This window comes from Mastomys coucha, unplaced genomic scaffold (assembly GCF_008632895.1).
Source record: "Mastomys coucha isolate ucsf_1 unplaced genomic scaffold, UCSF_Mcou_1 pScaffold23, whole genome shotgun sequence".
Lineage (NCBI taxonomy): Eukaryota > Metazoa > Chordata > Mammalia > Rodentia > Muridae > Mastomys > Mastomys coucha.
Window position 1 is genome coordinate 15,510,302 of NW_022196906.1, and position 6,895 is coordinate 15,517,196.

Genomic DNA, 6,895 nt, shown 5'->3' on the forward strand with positions numbered 1-6,895 from the left:
CCAGTGTTGACAACTGCATGAGCACGTCTTTCAACAGGGTGTCTGTCAACACACGGAGGCTGACTCCGAAACATGGCGCATGCGCAGGCATACGAACTGGAGTCATCCCAAGCGCCCACCTCCGCTCCTTTGCATCACGTGATAACGGTCGCTCGGAAAAAACCGCCATTGGGAAAAAAACAAACGAAATAGATGGGCTCTTATCAGGTGATACAGGTCTACCAATAGTGAAAACGAGTCAAGAAACAACAACGAGAGTCCTATCACATGATGAAAGCGAAGCCGGCCACTGTCACGTGAGCGACCAAACCCGTGAGAGAACCGGCCCGACGTTGACGTCACGCAATCAGACCCAGTCGCTAAGTCGACGTCACGTGACACGCTCGCACCCGCGCCCCTCCCAGCACATCTCGTTTCACCTGCCCTCTGGGGGTTGGGCCTAAATTGCTCGCTCACGTGATGCGGGGGCGGGGCGCTGCCAGTCACGTGGTTCTGCATCTCCCGGCGCGCGCCCGCCCGCCCGCCCGCTCGCTCCCGGTCCCCGGCTCCTCCTCCTCTTCTCGCCATTGCAGTTGGGACTGAAGCAGCCCTGGCGAGAACCGCGTGGCTTTTTTTTTTTTTTTTTTTTGAAGGGGGGTTGTGAAGACTCCGGAAGGCTGGTGGCAGGAGGGCGGCGGCGCCTGAAGCCGAAGGACGGGAACGCCGACAAGGTAAGCAGCAATGTGGCGTCTCCCGCCTCTGCCCCTCCCCCCGCCCGTTCTCCCACTTGTCAGCGAAGGCTGGGTCAAGAGGACGCTAGTGACAGGGCTGTTGCTATCCCGCTAACCCTCCCCTTCGCTTGGATCTTCCATCCCTCGGCGTCGTCTCGCTCTTTCCTCCTCTGGCCTCGCTCCCGCGCTTGGCCGTTACTCTCCCCCATTGTGCCGAGGAAACAAAATGGCGGCGGCAGTGTCCCCGTGCGCGCGCATCCATCCTCCCCCCTTCGTGGCCCCCTGGTCCCAGGCTTCGGCCCTGCTCCCGGGGGGTGCGCACGCACTGTGGTACCCTCCCCTGTCCCTGGGCCGCTTACTTTCCCCCAGCCCGAGCTTTTGTCTGTTGCTTTGGTCCCGCGCACGCGCGCACGTGTTTGAGCACACACCCCCTCATTTAGAGCATCCCTGCGGGCGCAGAAGAAATCTTCCTTTACTCGCTTTACCTCTTTGTTCAGGTACATCCCTGGCTTCTAGGAGGATGCCAGGTTCATCCCAGTTCCCATGGCGGGAAACATGTCTTCTTTGTCCTGAACACGGTCCTGAACAGGGTCCCTGGGAACCCTTTCCCTAGACGATCGTTGAGAGAAGGGTTTATGGATTCCCCGAGTTCTCAAAGCCTAGATCTGTGGTTTCCTCCAAATCAAGGCCCAAACTTAAGATCGTTTGAGTTTCCCGACCTTTTAGACCAGGTGGTTTTCATTCATGGTGATTTCCAGCTTGTTGAAGCTATGCCTCTAACCCCCAAAACGGTGATGTGTGATGGTTGGAGGCCCTGTGATCTGTAGATTGCCATGATTGAAGTCTTTTGAACGTGAGTGCTTTAATTTTTATTTTTTTAAATAGTTGAGTGGTGGGAATTCAACTTAGGTTATTCCACAATTGGGGAAAGCTACTTGGGGTGTATAACGGTGTGTTTGATTTTCCCCCTGTTAAGGGTCCAAACTGGGAAAGAGTAGGCCATATTTTAGTGAAATTGCTGGTAAGTTGTTGTTTAGGACACGTGCTGGATCACTAAAGAGGCCTCAGTTTCTGTGATATCCCTTGCTCTTGGAATTCAGGTATTCTCAATGTACCTTTCTGGTTTAAAATTCTGTTCTATTTAAAATGTCCAGTATGGCGGTGATGTCGTGTCCACAGGAAAAGGAGAAGCTTAGGACTTCTCTAGTGTTTTTCCTTCAGGTTTTTGTGGGTGGGATCCTCTGTTGATAGATTATAGAGTTGTACCACTGTTCTCTGAGTGGGGCCCCTTGGGTAGCTACTGCAGTCATTCAGCCCGTGAATGAAGCGTGAGGAGCAGCAGCAAAGAAGAAAGGCCACTGCAGGTACTACTGCTCTTGTCCAGTAGAGCTGAGAGGGCTTTGTCCCTTAGCTGGCTTGTTGTGGGTAGCTCTTGGCTACTGAGGTTTGTGAATGGACTCTGCAGGCCCTGGATATTTTGGCTGGAAGTCTGCAGTCCAGATTGGATGCTGGTGATTAGTGCCAGGCTGGCCTTGGCAAAGCTGGGCGCTGTATCAGTCTCTATCTGCTGATTTGGAGCAGCCTGGGATTCCCCTCCTACTGGAGCGGAAAGGGTGTGATTGTTTTCAATGTAACTTAATGGACACCTGTAGGCAGACATTCTGATATCATTTTTTCTAGGCTCCTGTGAGTAATCTGTGTGTGCTATTTATTCTTTATTTCTCTCAACTTCTGGTCTTTGACTAACTTGCTAAAATATGCTTTCCCCCGCCCCCTTTTTTGAAGTAGTATCTCATTATGTAGGCCTGGAACTTGGAATCCTTCTGCCTCAGCCTTCTCAGGGCTGGAATTATGTTTCTATGACACTGCATCTAGTCTTTCTCTCCGAACCCACAGCCTTTTTGCTCCATGGGCAAGGCATCCTAGTATGGTCAGAACCTGGCACAGGAGGAAGGTAGAGATGAGTTAGAAGAATCTTTTTTTGCACAGGATCTCATTGTGTAGCCTGGGTGGCCTCTTAACTCTTGGAAATTCTCCTGTCTCTGTTTCCTGAGTGCTGGATTCAAAGGTATGTGTTACCACGTCTTGCTGGAAGTTTTGTGGCCTGGGACAGCGATAGAGTCTCATTCTGAAGTCTTTACTGGCTGGCCCCAAAGTGCCGTAACTGAGACTGGGATTGCAGGCTATGCTGGTGAGAGTCTTATGCTCAAGAAGTTTAGATATTTCTCTTAGCTGTGCAGATACATACATTATTGTAAGTGATACATTTAAGTCAGGATCAACTACCTGTTGTCAGTTCTTTGATTATTTGATCCATTCTGAAAAATGGGTAACCTCACCATCAAGTATATCAATGTGTGTGGCCCATGAACTTGCAACTTTTTTTTTCTTGAGACTCTGTATAGACCAGGCTGGCCTCAAACTCAGAGATCCACCTCCATCTGCTTCCAGACTGCTGGGATTAAAGGCGTGCCACTACTGGCTACTGTTTTTGTTTTGTTTTGTTTTGTTTTGTTTTTTCCCCTTTGAAAGAAGGGACAAGTGTTGTAGTCCAGGTTAGCCTAGCTTCAGGATCCTGGCTTAGACTTTCCAACGGTGGGGCTGCCACCCTGTGAGTGACTGTGCCTTTTAGGGCCTTAGGATTTAGTTTTCCTATGTTCTATATATTTGGTGCTTTTTCTTTGATTATGGTAAAGTCCTGGGAGAGAAAGATTTGTTTACTGTTTTCAGTGGTTTAGAATTAGAGCAAAAGAGGCTTGACTTGAATTCTCCACAGTGAATGAAGAGGGTTGTGGTTTTGGAGAGATGAACTGGATTTAAGAGTATTGATGCAGTCTTCTGCAGCTATGTCTGAAGCTGCAGTGGTTGCCTCCTCCTCCCTGCTTCATTAACAAGTGCTAAAACAGTAGGGAAGGCAAGGGTGTGAGAGCCTCTTCTGTCCTGAACTTTGTAAGCATTTACTAGTGTGGGTATGTTAGGTCCTTGAGATTTTTACAGACAACATGTCTTAGGTGATCCTCTTTATAACAATGGACAGTTGGACACTCAGAAGCCACTTCTTTTGTGGGTGTTTTCACTGCATGTATATCTGCACACCACATGGCTGTACCTGAGGAGATCAAAAGAGGGCATGGGATCCTGTGAAGAAGTTGGGAGTTATCAGTGGCTGTGAACCAGTATGTGGATGCTGGGAATTGAATTCTTCTCCAGTGCTCAAGTGCTCTAAAGCCAGCGGGACAGTGGTGGCACACGCCTTTAGTCCCAGCACTTGGGAGGCAGAGGCAGGCCGATTTCTACGTTCAAGGACAGCCAGGGCTACACAGAGAAACCCTGTCCCCAAAAACCAAGGGAAAAAAACAAAACCATGAGCCATCTCTTCAGCCTCTAGCTTCTCTTTCTCTTAGATTTAAATTAATTTTTAAATGTCTTGTAGAGGGATGTCCAGCTGAAACTTTGTTTCTAACAAAGATACTGGAAAATATAAGTGAGGGCAGGCAAGATGGCTCAATGAGTAAAGGTACTTGGGGCTCAACTTGATAATTTAGTTCTATTTCTAGAATCCACATGAAATGAGAGGACTTCCAGAACTTGTTCTCTGACCTGCACATGTTTGCCATAATGGTATGGATATACACACACCACATACACAATAAACAAATGGAATAAAAAATTAAAAGAAAAAAACACAAGTAATTTAATTGTCTGATTTCTGTCTTGCCACTTGTTTATGTTACAGTTTTGGGGAGATAATACCCAAGGCCTTTTGCATATGATTCTGAACAATTAGCTATGATTGCAACCCTTCAAAGTATAACTAATTTGAAGAGAAATAATTGTTTTGGTTTTTTGAGATATGGTTTCTCTGTAACACTGGTTGCCCCAAACTCCCTTTATAGACCAGGCTGGCCTCAAACTCAGAGATCTGCCTGTCTCTCCCTCCTGAGTGCTGGCATTAAAAGTGCGAGCCACCATCTGTTGAAAATGTATTTATTATTCAAGGGCTTTTCTTTCTTTACATTAAAAAATGTTTTAATTAGTGTCTGTGTGTGGGTATGTGCAAGTGAGTACAAGAGGTCAAGAAGGACTGGTATTTGTTGGATTTCCCTGCAGGTGAAGTCACAGGCAATTTTGAGCCACCACTCATTGTGGGTGCTGGGAATCAAATGGGTCCTCTGCAAGAACAGTATGAGTTCTTAACCACTGAACCATCTTTGTCCAATACCCCCCCCCCCCACACACACACGAAGGTATGAGCCCTCTTTTTTGAGTCAGGGTCTCACTTTGTAGTCCTGGCTGGCCTGTGGTTTCCGTGCCTCAACCTCAGATGAGATATGCTCCTGCTCTATTTGCTGAACTTTGGGTTTGTGCCACCTTTTCTTCCTTTCTGTTGATGTAGCTGTTGGAACTTGCTGTGAGAGAGATCAGGCTGACCTGGAACTCACATAGATCCATATCCGCCTGGAATTATATGTATGTGTCATCGCACCCAAGTTTTCTTTCTTAGATTTATTGCATTTTTAATTGTGTGTGTGTTGATGCACACATGTGAGTGCAGATACTGTCAAGGGCCAGGAGAGGATGTTGGATTCCCAGAAGTTGGAATTACATGGGTGCTGGAAACAGACCTTAGGTCCTCTGCAAGACCATCACGTGCTCTTAACCATCCTGCCCCCTTCTCTTTCTTGAGATTTCACTGTGTGGTATGAACTTGTAGCCAGTGTCTCTGTGAGTGTGTGTGTGTGTGTGTGTGTGTGTGTGTGTGTGTGTATGTGTGTGTGTTTGTGTGTTTTCCCCTTCAAGACAGGATTTCTCTGTGTAACAGCTAAGGCTGTCCTGGGACTCACTCTGTAGATCAGGCTGGGATTAAAGGCATGTCTACTGCCTGGTCCTGGTGTATGGTTTTAAAGAACAAAGTGTGGCCTTTGATTTGGGGAGTTTTTGCAGGTTAATTGTTGGTCTTCATTCATAATTTATATAAAAAGCCCAGGTCAGAGGACTAGGGCTGTAGTCTCAGGAGGCTGTAGCAAAGTTTGGTGTAAGCCTGGGAGTAGAGGGGAGCAGTGTTAGACAGTACCAGAGGGTAAGTTCCAGCATTGCAGAGAAAAACTGCTCAATCTCAGTGCACAGGGACTTGTGCAGCCATGTAGGAAGGGGTCTCTAGTCAGTGTTTTCAGAGGTACTGCAGGATGTCTGACCACAGTTGTACCACTTAGGTGTATATCTGCCTTCAGGAGGGGAGCTCAAATTATTTTTGGTGTGTTTGCTTGGGTCTATTATTTATTCATTTAAAATTTTAAAAAAGATTTATTTACTTATTTTGTGTATATGAGTACACTGTAGCTGTCTTCAGACACACCAAAAGAGGGCACCTGATCCCATTCCAGATGGTTGTGAGCCACCATGTGGTTGCTGGGAATTGAACTCAGCACCTCTGGAAGACAGGATCTGGAAGAGAACAGTCAGTGCTCTTAACCTCTGAGCCATCTCTCCAGCCCATTCATTTAATTTTCTTCTGACATTAAAAATCCAGGGCCTTGGTAAGAGCACCGACTGTTCTTCCAAAGGTCCTGAGTTCAAATCTCAGCAACCACATGGTGGCTCACAACCACCCATAATGAGATCTGATGCCCTCTTCTGATGCATCTGAAGATAGCTACAGTATACTTATTTGTAATAATAAATAAATCTTTGGGTCAGAGCAAGCAGGGACTGAGCAAGTGAGGTCGACTGGAGCAAGCGGGGTTGACTGGAGCGAGCAGAGGACCTAAAAGTCAATTCCCAACTACTAGATGAAGGCTCACAATTATCTGTACATGTGTACTCATATGCATAAAATAGATAAGTCTTTAAAAAAAATATTCAGGGCCTCACACAAACAAAGCAAAGATGTCATGTAGCTCAGGCTGCTTGATCTTCTGACTACCTCTCAAGTGTTGGTGACAAAAGTTAGCAGGCTGGAGTCTGTGGCAGGAGGGTGTCAAGTTTGAGGTTAACCTGAGCTACCAAGAGAAAACACTGTCTCAAAACAAAAGTGACTAGAAAGGTGATACCTTTAATCTTAGCATGGAGGAAGCAGAGGCAAGTGGATCGTGGTGAGTTTAAGGTCAACCTGGTTCATAGTGAGTTCCAGGCCAGGTAGGGATACATAAGTGAGACTTTATCCATGTGTTCCACCCCCCCCCCCC

The 6,895-nt window shown here is 47.0% G+C and overlaps 1 protein-coding gene across 17 annotated transcripts in view; it reads left to right on the forward strand.

The window, feature by feature from the left end:
* The first annotated feature begins 480 nt into the window (after positions 1-480).
* Ilf3 (interleukin enhancer binding factor 3) overlaps positions 481-6,895 on the forward strand; it is a 38,718-nt gene continuing 32,303 nt past the window's right edge. For 8 of the 17 annotated variants that reach the window (XM_031346141.1, XM_031346153.1, XM_031346142.1 and 5 more), the window contains exon 1: positions 491-710. The gene's annotated coding sequence lies outside the window, so the exon portion shown is untranslated. Of the gene's footprint in view, positions 711-6,895 lie in introns of all 17 variants that reach the window. The other 9 variants (XM_031346147.1, XM_031346148.1, XM_031346151.1 and 6 more) reach the window with 3 other exon arrangements.